The 14,921-nt window shown below is 40.9% G+C and overlaps 1 protein-coding gene across 2 annotated transcripts in view; it reads left to right on the top strand.

Moving 5' to 3' along the window:
- zgc:66433 (uncharacterized protein LOC321250 homolog) overlaps nt 1-14,921 on the top strand; it is a 76,111-nt gene that overhangs the window by 13,600 nt on the left and 47,590 nt on the right. The gene's annotated exons all lie outside the window — the stretch shown is intronic.

The following is a 14,921-nucleotide window of genomic DNA, read 5'->3' as shown; positions in this document are numbered from 1 at the left end:
TTTGTAATTCTGCCATTGCATTTTAATTGCATGTATTACTGGCAAATGATTATATCATGATCCTCAATTCGGTACCGCCAACAGACATTGAATTACAAAATCAGCCATACAATTGCGCAATCTTGTTTTGAAAGCACACCTGACAAAATAACATTACTCATCTCAACTCGTCATCTTTAAATCTCTGTCATAATTGGCTCTTTTTAAAAGATTTGTCATTTTCCAACTCATGCCTATCTTGACAGAGGCTACTAAACAACACAACATGTGTTAACAGCCATACCCTCTGCTACTGGAAGTATTTATTTCACCATTGGCTGTATCTTGCATTTAAGAGCCAAATCTTTCCTTAGAGGGCACTGATTTTATTAGCATTTATTAGTCGGGGGTTTTTCCAAGAGTTGACGCTGTCTTTTGTTGCAGCTGTCTAATCAAACTTTTGTTTCTCTTTGTTTATTGAGACAATTGATGGCTTGTAGTTGGCGCTGACGGTCGGCTGTATGACTCAGAGCTGATTGACCTGAAGAGATGGATTTTTATACTGGAAGTGAATGACTAATTAGAAAAATCCCAGAACTTTGTTTTGGTTTTGCTGTTATGTGGGAGAACCAGGCAGATGAACGTGATTCCCTGTTAATTCTCTCCGATGCGGCATCAGTCATACTGTTGCTCAACTGACGGCTTGATACTTGATAGCTGTGGATGTATTAGAATTCTATTTCCTTCAAATTTGAGTGCATGCTTTTTGTCATAGCTAACGGCATTGCTGCAACGATTAGTTTGATAGTCGATTAAACGGTTTGAGTCATAGTTTATGAAAAAAGTAAAAGAAAATATCTGATTCCAGCTTCTTAAATGTTAGAATATTTTCTTTACTCTTCTGCGACAGTAAACTAAATATCTTTGAGTTGTGGACAAAAGACATTTGAGGACGTCATCTTGGGCTTTGGGAAACCCTGATCGACATTTTTTTCCTCATTTTCTGTTATGTTTTTAGACCAAACAACTAATCGATGAATCAAGGAAATAATCGACAGATTAGTCAATAATGGTTAGTTGCAGCCCTAGCTGATGGGAGTCCTCAGTGATTTTAATGCTGTGACTGGCTATATATAGAGGACTGGGCTTGGCAGTGGGATTGGACCACAGAGGGCTTAGGATAATGAGTGCCTTGAGCTTTTTAACTACAGTATAGTAAAGTACCTTTTTCTGTACCAGAGCTGTGGAGATGTGGTGTTGTGCGTGCTGATAAACCCCGATTCCACTTTCTTTGTCTTTGGCCTTTCAGTCTCATGACATGACAACAATACAAGCTTTTATGGCCCACTCAGCAGAGTTGACTTAGACAAACATTTTGTTTGTGTGTGTGTGTGTGTGTGTGTGTGTGTGTGTGTGTGTGTGTGTGTGTGTGTGTGTGTGTGTGTGTGTGTGTGTGTGTGTGTGTGTGTGTGTGTGTGTGTCTGTGTGACAGAGAGAAAGTGAATTAGGAGTGGGGATGAGCTGCAAGACGGCTACACGCAGATTCAACTAAAGAACCACAATCTCCTGGGATTGGTTCACACTGAAACCAAGATCTACTTGAATCACGTCTTAGTACAAACTTTCAGCACGCAGACAAACCCAATATGCTTAGTGGTTTAAAGAAATTGTTTACCCAACAGCCATATAAATTGTATATAGCATGGCACTCACCTGCCTAGGCTCTATGGCACTAAGGAGAGCAAAGCGCCCCAAAAATGAAAGCATATCGGTGGAAACGGACTTTGAGGGAGAGCGAACAAAAGGTGGCATAAAAGGTTATAAAACATCTGAGAAACTTGAAAATTCCTGTGCAGCATTATCCAAGTGACTTTGTATCCATTCGTCAGCTCATGGAAATCCAAACACAACTATTTTTGCTAAACTACTGTATTGCCAAAGTTGCAAGGGTGGTTTTTCCGCTCACAGGCGCTAGGGGGAAGCGAGATGACCACCATTCAACCCGAAAAAAGTCCTATAACCATTCCAATGACTCCGAAGCTGTTCAGTTAAGGTAAATTAAGATAAAAATGGCATAGTTCCCCTTTAAGCCAGCGAGCAAGTACATCTTTATTCACATTCCAGGTGGAAGCGCAAATATGTTGCACACGTGAGCTACCACCACGGAATACACATGCCCACCATGGAAAAAGGACTCAAATTAACTTTCCATCGGCATTGTTTCTGTGGTGCCAGTGCGTAATTTAAACATAACTGTAAGTGTGTTTATTTCCACTTGTGTACGCCGCAAATGTTAGCTAACTAACTCACTAACTAACAAGCTAATGTAATGTATGTTAATGTAGCATTTCTTTCAACACCACTGTGCATTAGCTAACTAAATTATAATACGGGGTTATAGGTTATTATGTTCCTATTATGTGGATTGACAATATCCAAATGTGGGTAATAATAGCAGCTCTGTCCTGCTTTGTTTTTGTCCTGATCAATCATTTTGAGTGGTAGATCAGCCCCAGTTATCAGTTTAATAAAGTTGCGATGCTTAATGAAGGCTTTACTGGCCCCAACCATAGACTATATATAAAGACGGACGGCTTGACAGCTCCCCAAAAGTGAAGCCAAAACATCGTGATTGCCCCCTGGTGGCTGGCTGTAGGTCATAAACCCCGCCCCCTTCATGTTAGCGAATGGAACATGGGCCAAACTAAAAAAGTCAAACGTCAAATAGATTTTTTCCCAAACATGGTTTCTGTCATTTTTGTTAGTTCTTATGCTAATGTATGGCCATGTGTCTGTCTGTTTTTATGTGTATTTTGGTTTTAATTAGTTATTTGATGCTATAAAAAACGGGGTGAAACATCATGATTGACAGCTGTGATTGGCTCTCGTCTCAATTGGTCGGGCGAGTGTATGGGCGGGACTTCGATACTGCCAAATCGCTACTGCGCAGACTCTGGCTACAATTGAGCAAGATGGCAGCGCCCGTATCCGGGATATATTAGCTTCATTTTTGTTCAGTGGGAGGAAGTGTTATCCATCTTTATATACAGTTAATGGCCACAAGTTGCAACATTCTACATGCTTGATTATTTCAATCCATAAAGAGTGGAACAAAAGCAGTTTTTACCTAGCCTTTACTTCCAGCAAATTTGAGATTTGCTCTGCAAGTCTGTCTGGCCAAGAGCCCATTCAAACCCATTTCCAATTTTTCCAAATCGAGGCACCGATCACAACCGTTGAGGCGGGCTTTATACGATGACGATAGCGATGTTTTTCCGTCGCTCTGCATACATCATCTCCTTCATTGCTCTGATTGGTTTTAGGTCTATCCAATTGCACACAGGCATTTGAGCGGCGTCCATTGGTGACGGCCCCTTTGGAAATAAGCTTTACCCCTAGTATTTTAGTCTTGATTTAGTTTTTCCAAAAATCTGTCGGGTTTAGATGCAGCCCACCAGTGGTAGAGCTCCACAGTAAAAGTAGATGAGATTCTCAAAGCTGAGGACAAGCGTGTGTTCTCACTTACTCACCAGGCCCCATCTTTCCCGATATCTCCCTGGTCCATCAGTCGTTATGTAACCACAGGAGGTTGAGTTTGTTTAGCAGGAATGGTGATGCAGCTGTAAATGAATGTAGACTCTGCAGAGTGACTGATGAGAGTGTTTGGTCAGGTTCTGTCTTGAGTCCATGTAAGGCTTGTTGCTAAGAGCACGGCCCCGTTTCAAACAGGAGGAGATTGAGGAGAGAATGTGGCAGAGTAGAGCTGCAAGACTGGAGAAACCCCAAACCCAAAAGAAGCGTTTGTAAATTGTAAACAAACCTCAAGGGTTAAAGGCATTTTGGAGCTATTTGAACAAAAATGCTATTTTCAACAATAATTTTTAATCTAAAGCTGACTGAGAATTTCCGGTTGGTGTGACACTGTCCTGTCCATTTTAGAAATAAAGAAACAGACACATTAGTTCTTGTGTTTGACCAAATAAACTCTGGAAAACACTTAAATGCCAGCAGGTCATATTTTTCAAACACCAAAGTCTCTCAGTCAAATATATACTTAAGTGCATTCCAATATCAAATGGTTATTCCCACATCAGATTAGAAAGGTTTTTGTTGGCGCTGAATGTGATTTGAACAAGGATGTGCTAAAGCTAACTGTATGCTAAAGGTAATTAGTTCACCAACATTGTGATGCTTGACAGGACTAAATCATAGCTGTTTGAATGCTAAATACAATGTTAGGAATTTCAAGGCTCGTGTATAAGGGCACGTTAAATATTTGACCTATGTTTCTTACCTACATTTTACCTTACCGACCGATGAATTACCTATAGATAGGTTTCTATCCAAAATGCCAGGCAGCAGGGGCTAGAAAACACGTCACTTACCACAGTGTCTTGATGGCTTGATAATGGACATTTTCAGTATTAACAAATGATGCAACTTTCTGGAACCTCTGGCTTGCTAAAATGACACATTCCAGTGAGAAATGCCAGCTAGTAGCAATGATTATGATAGCGGTGAATATACACAAAGTTAGCTCTAACGATAGGGAAATGAACTGTGACTGTTCTAAACCTAGGGCTGCAACCAGGGGCGTAGCTGTAATTTCCGAAGTGAGGGAGACAGATTGTTCAGGAGGATGATTTTTATTGAAAAGATGGTGGCCTCTGGCACATTCTAATGCCACTATTCCATCATATACACTGTTCTTAAATATCTTGCTGATCTTCCATCCATACCATCTTCGTCCGCTTATCTGGGGTCAGGTCGGGGGGGCAGCAGCTCCAGCAGGGGACCCCAAACTTCCCTTTCCTGAGCCACATTAACCAGCTCCGACTGGGGGATCCTGAGGCATTCCCAGGCCAAGTTGGAGATATACTCCCTCCACCTAGTCTTGGGTCTTCCCCGAGGCCTCCTCCCAGCTGGACGTGTCTGGAACACCTCCCTAGGGAGGCACCCAGGGGGCATCCTTACCAGATGCCCAAACCACCTCAACTGGCTCCTTTCGACGCGAAGGAGCAGCGGCTCTACTCCGAGCTCCTCACGGATGACTGAGCTTCTCACCCTATCTCTAAGGGAGACGTCAGCCACCCTCCTGAGAAAACCCATTTCGGCCGCTTGTACCCTGGATCTCGTTCTTTCGGTCATGACCCAGCCTTCATGACCATAGGTGAGGGTAGGAACGAAAACTGACCGGTAGATCGAGAGCTTTGCCTTCTGGCTCAGCTCTCTTTTTGTCACAACAGTGCGATAAATTGAATGTAATACCGCACCCGCTGCGCCGATTCTCCGACCAATCTTCCGCTCCATTGTCCCCTCACTCGCGAACAAGACCCCCAAGGTATTTGAACTCTTTCACTTGGGGTAAGGACTCATTCCCTACCTAGAGTAGGCACTCCATCGGTTTCCTGCTGATCTTATCAATTTTTATTATATATTATTTTATTATTAACAATATCTCTATGTCTATAAATCAACTGATGCAATCTGAGTAACGTGCATTCTTGCCTACTTATTTCTTCGATTATTCAATGAATCTTTGCAGCTCTGCAACAACATCAAAGGGCAGCATGCGTACAGAAGCCCCCCCTCTCACACAATTAGTTACATTAGCATAAAGAAAGTAACGTTAGCATATACTGTATGAAATTACTGCTGTTTGTCAGCTGCACAAGTTAGGAACACAGAACCTCCCTCATTCTGGGTATTGTATGAATGTGCGCATGTCACTGATTACATTGCCTGGAAACTTGTCTGTTGGCAGATTGTTGTTGAAACATTTCAACATTACAGATAGGAAAATAACTTTTTTTATGGTGGTCAGCTAAACTTTTATTCTAAGGCACAAAGATCATGCCAGGTTTTCAATTTAAAGTCTATTTTAATGTTTGTGTAATGATATTAGCAATATTATCCATTCGGACCCATGCAGTTTTGGCAGTACCGTTAACTTCTGAAATCTTTCTGCATTTTAAGGCATGGGAAAGTCAAAGTAACATAGTCATTCTTTAGAGCTCAGGACTGAAATTTAAATCAATAATTTCCTTCATAGTCCCACGTCTCATGCTGACTGTGCAGGCGTTGAATTGTTGAATGGGTCAAGAGGAAATACCGCGGTTTTAAAGGCCATGTTCCCAGTTAGTTCCCGAGAGACAGAGGAACAGACAAAGAAAGAGAGAGGAGGGATGGTGAGATATTGAGTCCGGAGGTAAAAAAGAATGAAGAGATAAAGAGGGGAGAAGGGAACAAAGAAATGTTGGTGTGGAGCTGTGTTATCTGGCCACATTCTTTCTCATATCCTTTTATGGCCCTTTGGCTCAAATGGAGCTCCTTCAAGTAATGGAGATGGGTTATACAATAACAAAACTAAAAGCTTTTTAACATCTGTGGAGAGAGCAATGGGAGAGTGAACGATGTTTATTCTGTGTGGATGCCCCCCATTCATGTTTTATTAGATAACATGCAGAGAAACTTGTGACAAGATAGCAGAAGAAAACAGCCAGACTGGACCTTGTACAGCGTTCAGTTGCCCATCACAAAATGATCCAGATCCAGGAAGAGCTACTTTTCTTGATCTATGGTGGTGATTGATGATGAAGTCTGAATTCCTGATATTTCTGATTCTGATTTGATCTTGAGGAAAACATTAGTTTTCTTGCCAAGAGTTAAATTAGATTATTGATGACGCACTGTCATGTCTGTTAGCTTAACTTACCTCAAAGACTGGACTGACAGCAATGCTGTGTATCAAATCGGATACTTCCGTTAGTAAACTTCCATGTAGTACACTGTGTACACACGTACTTACTTGCGTAGTGTGTGAATCTCGACAAGGTAATCTCAAATCGCACACAGGCGTTATGTAACGGAAATGACGATCGCAACATTTGACCGCTTCTTCTTCTTTTTAATGGTGACTTGCAAGGAGGAGGGTCTGGCTAGTCCACACAGCATTCCGGGATGGGAGAAAAACGTGATCTGGTTTATTGGCATTTCGTTAAACCAATCACAATCGTCTTGGGCAATGCTAAGCGCCGGACAGAGCCACGGTGCCTCTGCAAAATAGCCTCGGGAAGGAACTTGTTTTGGTGGAACATGTGGTGGATATAGGCTATGTGGCTATATATATCGTGGATATAGGCTATATGTTCCCTGGAGCAACCACAACCCCTGCAGCTTCCTCAGCCGCCATTTTCACAAGTTTGGTGGTCCCTCCCTCGCCTTCTGCCACATAGCCAAGATGGTGACTATTGAGGGTGAGAAGTCCAGAATTTGCGAATCTGTGTTTCCTAGGATGGCGAAGGAATGTCCCACCCTACTCTAGTCTGACTCTGCCTCTGATTGGCTTACCCTGGTAACCAATCTCACTCCTCACTCCTAGACCAGCCAATCCAACCAACAAACAACAAGTACTAGCCAATTAGAGGCAGAATCTAGGGCGAGACATTCCTTCACCATCCTAGGATTCGCAGTCAGGGTTTCACACTCAACTTTTTGACAGTTATGAGTGCAGCATCTGGGTATTCATAGTGCACTGCATTTTGCCATACTTGTCAGTGTGAATAGCAATTGTAAGTACAGATGTACGCAAATTTGAGACACATCATAGGAAGTCATTGGCCTGGCAAAGAAATAGTTCCAGCATGCAACTCTCCATAACACCATTGATGTTATATTACGTTTTTTGTACAGATTAAACAAACAAGACATAATGTGATAACATGTACGGACATGAGAGTCTGTCAAACTATTTCCCTTAAGTCCCGAAAAAATCTCACATCTTTGATCAAACAAAGATGCCAAATTAGAATCTGAGGTACGTAACCGCTCATGTTACCTGATCAGCACAGGATGATAGTTCTCATTCTGCATTTTTGCTTACGGTCAAAACTAAATATATTTTACTATAGAAACTAGACAGCGTACCCCTTTAAGACTTTTATTCATTTCCCTCTATTAGGTAGATTTGTTATTGAAAGAGACTTCAGATACAGTATTAGGGGACCACTAAGGTCTATATAAAAGAGACTTCAGATACAGTATTAGGGGACCACTAAGGTCTATATAAAAGAGACTTCAGATACAGTATTAGGGGACCACTAAGGTCTATATAAAAGAGACTTCAGATACAGTATTAGGGGACCACTAAGGTCTATATAAAAGAGACTTCAGATACAGTATTAGGGGACCACTAAGGTCTATATAAAAGAGACTTCAGATACAGTATAAGGGGACCACTAAGGTCTATATAAAAGAGACTTCAGATACAGTATTAGGGGACCACTAAGGTCTATATAAAAGAGACTTCAGATACAGTATTAGGGGACCACTAAGGTCTATATAAAAGAGACTTCAGATACAGTATTAGGGGACCACTAAGGTCTATATAAAAGAGACTTCAGATACAGTATTAGGGGACCACTAAGGTCTATATAAAAGAGACTTCAGATACAGTATTAGGGGACCACTAAGGTCTATATAAAAGAGACTTCAGATACAGTATTAGGGGACCACTGGGGTCTATATCCAAAAAGCACCATGTCATGGGACCTTGAAATGTACACTTCCTTAAATTGCATATGGTACATACTTTATGTTGTGTACTGTACACACTTTGCAGTTGACATGCATGCTGCTTATGTCTGTATACACAACATGTCTGTCTACAGCTCCAGTATATCTGGACCCAGTGGCGCATCCCAGTCAGCCAAGTGTATCATTACAGCTGACTGGAAAAATCCCATTTCCTCCCTCGCAACTCTTTCTTGATTCTTTTCTGCATCTCTCTCTTTCTCTCTGCGTAAAATTGAAGGCTTGCGGCTCGTTATGGACCCACTAACATCATATTAGCATGGCCAATTCATCGGCACTGCCTCGGCTCAGCCTCTCATCTCCTCTCACTCTGCTGGGACTCAAGTTTAGGGCTTGTCTTTTTGTGTCTCAAACATGGGGAATATATTCTTGAGTTTTCTGGCCAAGCACCTAAAAGTAGGGTCTTTGACTTGTCTTTTTAGGTTTCCCACATGGATTCCAAGCAGTGATATATTGAAGGGGGGTTCTTACTAAAATAACAAACTGTACTGTATATTGTAGCCAGAGCTTTAATAGTCCAGATTATTCCACCCCATACATGGAAACGCCAAAGAACCATCACAGTGGTCAGGCTGTTCTCATTAACTGTTCGTATCTATACCTAGGAAAATTAGATTAACGAACCATTTATTAGTTAAATGGTTCATAACCCACGTAATCATTGTGCCAAAATATGCAGGGCTGCCTCTAAGGAGGAAGCTGGGTGACATTGTTTAAAGACCGACAAAGTTCAAGTAGGGAGGAGGTCGGTGTGGATGGATGGGTCAAACAAACACAGGACGTCACCCAGGAGTTGGTTTCCTGTGCAAAAGCAAAAGTCAACATTGACTTATTTGAACTTACTTTTGTTATGTAAATTACATATGTAACTAATGGCACTTCTGTGAGTTACGTTATAAAGAAACCCAAACCGCGGTCTTTTCCCTAAACCTAGTCTATATATCGACGACACTCAGATTTCTGCAGGGTAAATCCAGACAGCTAGCTAGACCATCTGTCCAATCTGAGTTTTTCTGTTGCACGACTAAAACAACCTTTGAACGTACACACGTTCCATTAAGACAAGTTCCTTCCTGAGGCTATTTTGCAGAGGCACCGTTGTTCCGTCCGGCGCTTAGCACTGCACCCAAACGATTGTGATTGGTTTAAAGAAATACCTATAAACCAGATCACGTTTTTCTCCCATCCCGCAATGCTGTGTGGACTAGCCAGACCCTCCTCTGCAGCGCTGTGGAGGAAGGTCTGGCAAAGCAATACTACCCTAAACCTAACAAAGTAGTTTTGTTGTCTAAACAGGTTCTGCACTGCAGGCGCCTTGGTCGCTCGTGTTGCTGGACATGCGTGATATAATGCACAAGTAACATTTCGTAAGATATCATACAAACTGTCATGGTGCCCTGGTAGCTTCCCTGGTTGAGCGTGCGCCCCATGTACTGATGCTTAGCCCTTACCGCAGCGGTTCTGAGTTTGAGTCCGACGCGCGGGCCTTCACTGCATGTCATTCCATCTCTCTCTCTCTCTCTCTCTCTCTCTCTCTCTCTGTCTCTCTCTGTCTCTCTCTCTCTCTCTCCCTCTCTATCTCCCCCTCTCTCCCCTTTCCTGTCTTCAGCTGTCAAATAAAGGCCCAAAATGCCCAAAAAATAAAATAACAATAAAGATATAATACAGTCTATGTGGATACGTTGCAGTGATCATTACCTCAAACATCCCTTTTTTAATTATGTGTATTCACAAGGCATAATTCAAAATTCAAATGTTTCTAGATAATACTAGATTCTGCAAAGCATTGAAAACCCTCACTGGCGTTTGCTCATTCTGCTCTAACTGCGCTCACATGACTGAGGTTTAGCTATGCTTTTACTGTGGACCGCCGCACAGCTGAGGGGTTTGTTCTGTTCGAGCCTATAATGAAAAATCTTTACTGTAATTTAATCATGTATCTAAGGGAAGAAGCATTCAGGATTTCTTGAACATGGTCACAGATCTAACCACTAAAAACTCTGCAGCGATGGACGTCAGGTTTCAGTGCTAAGGGTGTTTTACTCAACAGTGTCAACATGATTTGTTAAAAGCTGCCGGACACAGTACATTTGCCCTTTCTAAGCTCTGCCTCTGCTGCTGATTGGTTGTAAATCTTTTACTCTGTGGTACCTAGTTGCTGTAGTAATGTAATCAGGCCCATATTAGCCCAGTTAAGTGCTGGTGGCACAGAAGGATTAGGACTGGAGTGGAGTGGATTTGTGTTGTAAAAGCTCAAAGTCCATAATAGGACCTACTATAAAAGCCCCCATGTTACTACATTAGATTATCCCTTTTTTAGATAGACGAGATGTGCCTGTATACATAGAAATAATTTTAAAATCATGAATGGGTTTACTAAAAGCTTAATTTTTGACTGAACCGTTGGGGGATCTTCAGAGTCGTCGCAGTCAGACATCATGCCCGACATCTGAACAAGAGCCAATTAGTCTGCACCATAAGTCTGGTGACTGGTTCCATTGAGGGTGTAAGGCTGAACTAGATTAGATTTGCTTTACGTCAGAAGGACAGCAACCCAGCGGACAAAGTCAAGCTATAGTCATTTATAACAAAGAAGCTTAGTGTTCCATTTCTACCCATCATTCACTCCCATGTTGATCTGAATTGCATGCGTGAGTGTGTGGTGTCAATTAAGTTATTTCATGTGTCTAATAAAGGTAGACCCCCTACTGGTTCAAATACCTCTACATGCTAATCCATGTAATGAATACTCTCTCTCTCTCTCCCTCTCTCTCTCTCTCTCTCACACACACACACACACACACACTTAGTAGCTTCCAAATAAAGCTTATGGTGTGCCTGAGAGTGTTTACATGCAATGCAACTCTGTAGAAGTATCCTTAAATGAAACCAAGTTAATAAACAGCTGCCAGAAATATGTCCAAAAAATATAAAATTCAAAAAATAAACGCCGCCTGAAAGTAAACACTTTGTTGAAATAGCCAGAAAAATAAGTAATCAAGGCCCCAAAATTGCTGTTGTGGTTTTCCATTTTGGAAAAAAAAAACAAGTTCAGATCTACAAAGTGATGTAGCTTGCTCTTGTATATGAGAATATACAGTAAAAGTAAAGAGGGAGCTCCAGCTTGTAAAATGTTTTTCTGGACTGTGAAATATAGTTTCACTGTTATGAGAAAAGATGTGTTCATAGGGTTCCACACCCTCCGTGTTACGCTGTAGAATTATGTTTTACTGCTTGATTTAGCTTATGCATTATATTTGGTTAACACAGCTGTGAATGTGTAATACCGAGTATAAAACTAGACTAATACGTAGCATTGCTGGCTGAACCTCAAATTGGTTTCTTGAACATGACAATGAGGTCACTGTACTAAAATGGCCCCCACAGTCACTAGATCTCAACCCAATAGAACATCTTTGGGATGTGGTGGAACGGGAGCTTCGTGCCCTGGATGTGCATCCCACAAATCTCCATCAAATGCAAGATGCTATCCTATCAATAAGGGCCAACATTTCTAAAGAATGCTTCCAGCACCTTGTTGAATCAATGCCACCAAGAATTAAGGTAGTTCTGAAGGCGGAAGGGGGTCAAACACGGTATTAGTAGGGTGTTCCTAATAATCCTTTAGGTGAGTGTATATACATACACCCATACAAATAACAACATGTTCGTATATTTACAAATTCCCAATATAAGTTTGTGGTATATCAGTAAATACCTGTCCAGCATCATTTAACCAACTATATTGAAGAGTACATATAAACTATATAGATACATATATATACACGCACATCCATATATGCATTCCACATACACACATTTACATAGGTGACTTTTCAATGAAAATTGAAAGGATAGGGAGAGACTGTTGGTGAGATTGGTAATTGTGGTTGAACAAGGGCTTTTTAAGATATTTCTTTGTGACATTTTAGGCCTTTATTTTTGACAGGACAGCTTAGACATGAAAAGAGAGAGGAGAAATGACATGCAGCAAAGGGCCGCAGGTCAGAACCGAACCCACAGCCACTGCGTCGAGGACTAAGCATCTATACATAGGGCGCGCACTCTAACAGGTGAGCTACCCAGGCGCCCATACGAGGGCATTTTTAACCCCCCTGTGCCGCAGTCGAACCGTGGGGGGGACCAATAGTTTTAAAGGTCCTATGACATGCTGCTTTTTGGATGCTTTTATATAGGCCTTAGTGGTCCCCTAATACTGTATCTGAAGTCTCTTTTATGTAGACCTTAGTGGTCCCCTAATACTGTATCTGAAGTCTCTTTTATATAGACCTTAGTGGTCCCCTAATACTGTATCTGAAGTCTCTTTTATATAGACCTTAGTGGTCCCCTAATACTGTATCTGAAGTCTCTTTTATATAGACCTTAGTGGTCCCCTAATACTGTATCTGAAGTCTCTTTTATATAGACCTTAGTGGTCCCCTAATACTGTATCTGAAGTCTCTTTTATATAGACCTTAGTGGTCCCCTAATACTGTATCTGAAGTCTATTTTATATAGACCTTAGTGGTCCCCTAATACTGTATCTGAAGTCTCTTTTATATAGACCTTAGTTGTCCTCTAATACTGTATCTGAAGTCTCTTTTATATAGACCTTAGTGGTCCCCTAATACTGTATCTGAAGTCTATTTGATATAGACCTTAGTGGTCTCCTAATACTGTATCTGAAGTCTATTTTATATAGACCTTAGTGGTCCCCTAATACTGTATGTGAAGTCTCTTTTATTTAGACCTTAGTGGTCCCCTAATACTGTATCTGAAGTCTATTTGATATAGACCTTAGTGTCTATTACTGTATCGAAGTTTTATACGTTCTAGTGGTACGTATCTGGAAGTCTCTTTTATATAGACCTTAGTGGTCCCTTAATACTGTATCTGAAGTCTCTTTTATATAGACCTTAGTGGTCCCCTAATACTGTATCTGAAGTCTCTTTTATATAGACCTTAGTGGTCCCCTAATACTGTATCTGAAGTCTCTTTTATATAGACCTTAGTGGTCCCCTAATACTGTATCTGAAGTCTCTTTTATATAGGCCTTAGTGGTCTCCTAATACTGTATCTGAAGTCTCTTTTATATAGGCCTTAGTGGTCCCCTAATACTGTATCTGAAGTCTCTTTTATATAGGCCTTAGTGGTCCCCTAATACTGTATCTGAAGTCGCTTTCCTGAAATTGAGTGAACTGCGAGATATGCTGTTTGTTGCAAACTCATTTGTGGCTGTATTACAATCTGGATTTGATTTTTTTGGGGGATTGAACTATGATCATCAATTCATAACTCTTAATCTTAATTATTTAGTTATCAAAGCAGCTGTCAATATAGATCACAGTAATACACAACCACTAAGTACAACTGTAGCTTTCTAACATAAATTGTCAACAAAAACTAACTAACTAACTAATGAACCTTCCCAATAGATTTATTGCAGAGCTGTTGTATTAGCTTAAACAGTTGTCTCATAAATTAGTAACTCAGTGTCCCCAAGCTGTAAACCAGTTTCTGTAATAATATATATCTGATTCAAAGTATTAACTCAGTCAAACTGCAACTAACTGCTTGCTCAGATCTGGTTTATATTGATCCAGTGTCCCATAATAGTGGTTTATCTGAGGGCGTATAAACTCCACTTTTAATCAGCCATTACATTAAAATCTGATGAAGTTTACATGCACTACAAAGAGATAGGCTTCATGGATCTGGAACTATTAAGCATCTCAAATAAGTTCTCTTCTTGCAGAGCTTGCTAATGAAGCCTGCTGTGACATTACTTTTTTTTTAAACGTTTTTAATTAGAAACCAGTTTGTCCCTCAATATTTAAATATAGATGGGAAAAATACCCCCCAAAAGTACCATCATTTACGGAGAGGTTTGTTGGAAAATATGGCAATTGCACAAGAATCATCTGTAGGCCTACTAGATTTATTTTCACTTCTCTTTCCAAGTTTATTGTTGCTAAGCCAATTCCAAGCCTTTGTTTACTGATTTTTAATATGTTTAAGTGAGAAAATAATTTCACTAAGGGTTTCTTACAATCTTTGGTTGACAACTGAAGTCGGTTTTCTCTTTTGTCCCTCTGTTTTTCCTAATATTCGTCTGTTTATCTAACTGACTCTTCTTTCCTCTCATGCTCTTTCCCACAACCCCTCTCTTTGACCCCCCACCCTCCCTCTGTCTTGTGTTGGTCCCTGTCTCCTCGGTTTTCTCACTGTCTTGCCTTCTTTCACTCCCCCTCGCTCTTTATTTGTGTCCCATACTCATCCTCTCATCTATAATTTTCTTCCCCTGTCTTGTTTCTCTCTTCTCTTTTCAAATCTGTTTCTGTGTCCCTCTC

The sequence above is a fragment of the Perca fluviatilis genome, chromosome 10, assembly GCF_010015445.1.
Source record: "Perca fluviatilis chromosome 10, GENO_Pfluv_1.0, whole genome shotgun sequence".
NCBI classification, from domain to species: domain Eukaryota; kingdom Metazoa; phylum Chordata; class Actinopteri; order Perciformes; family Percidae; genus Perca; species Perca fluviatilis.
This window is presented reverse-complemented; position numbering and strand designations above follow the sequence as displayed.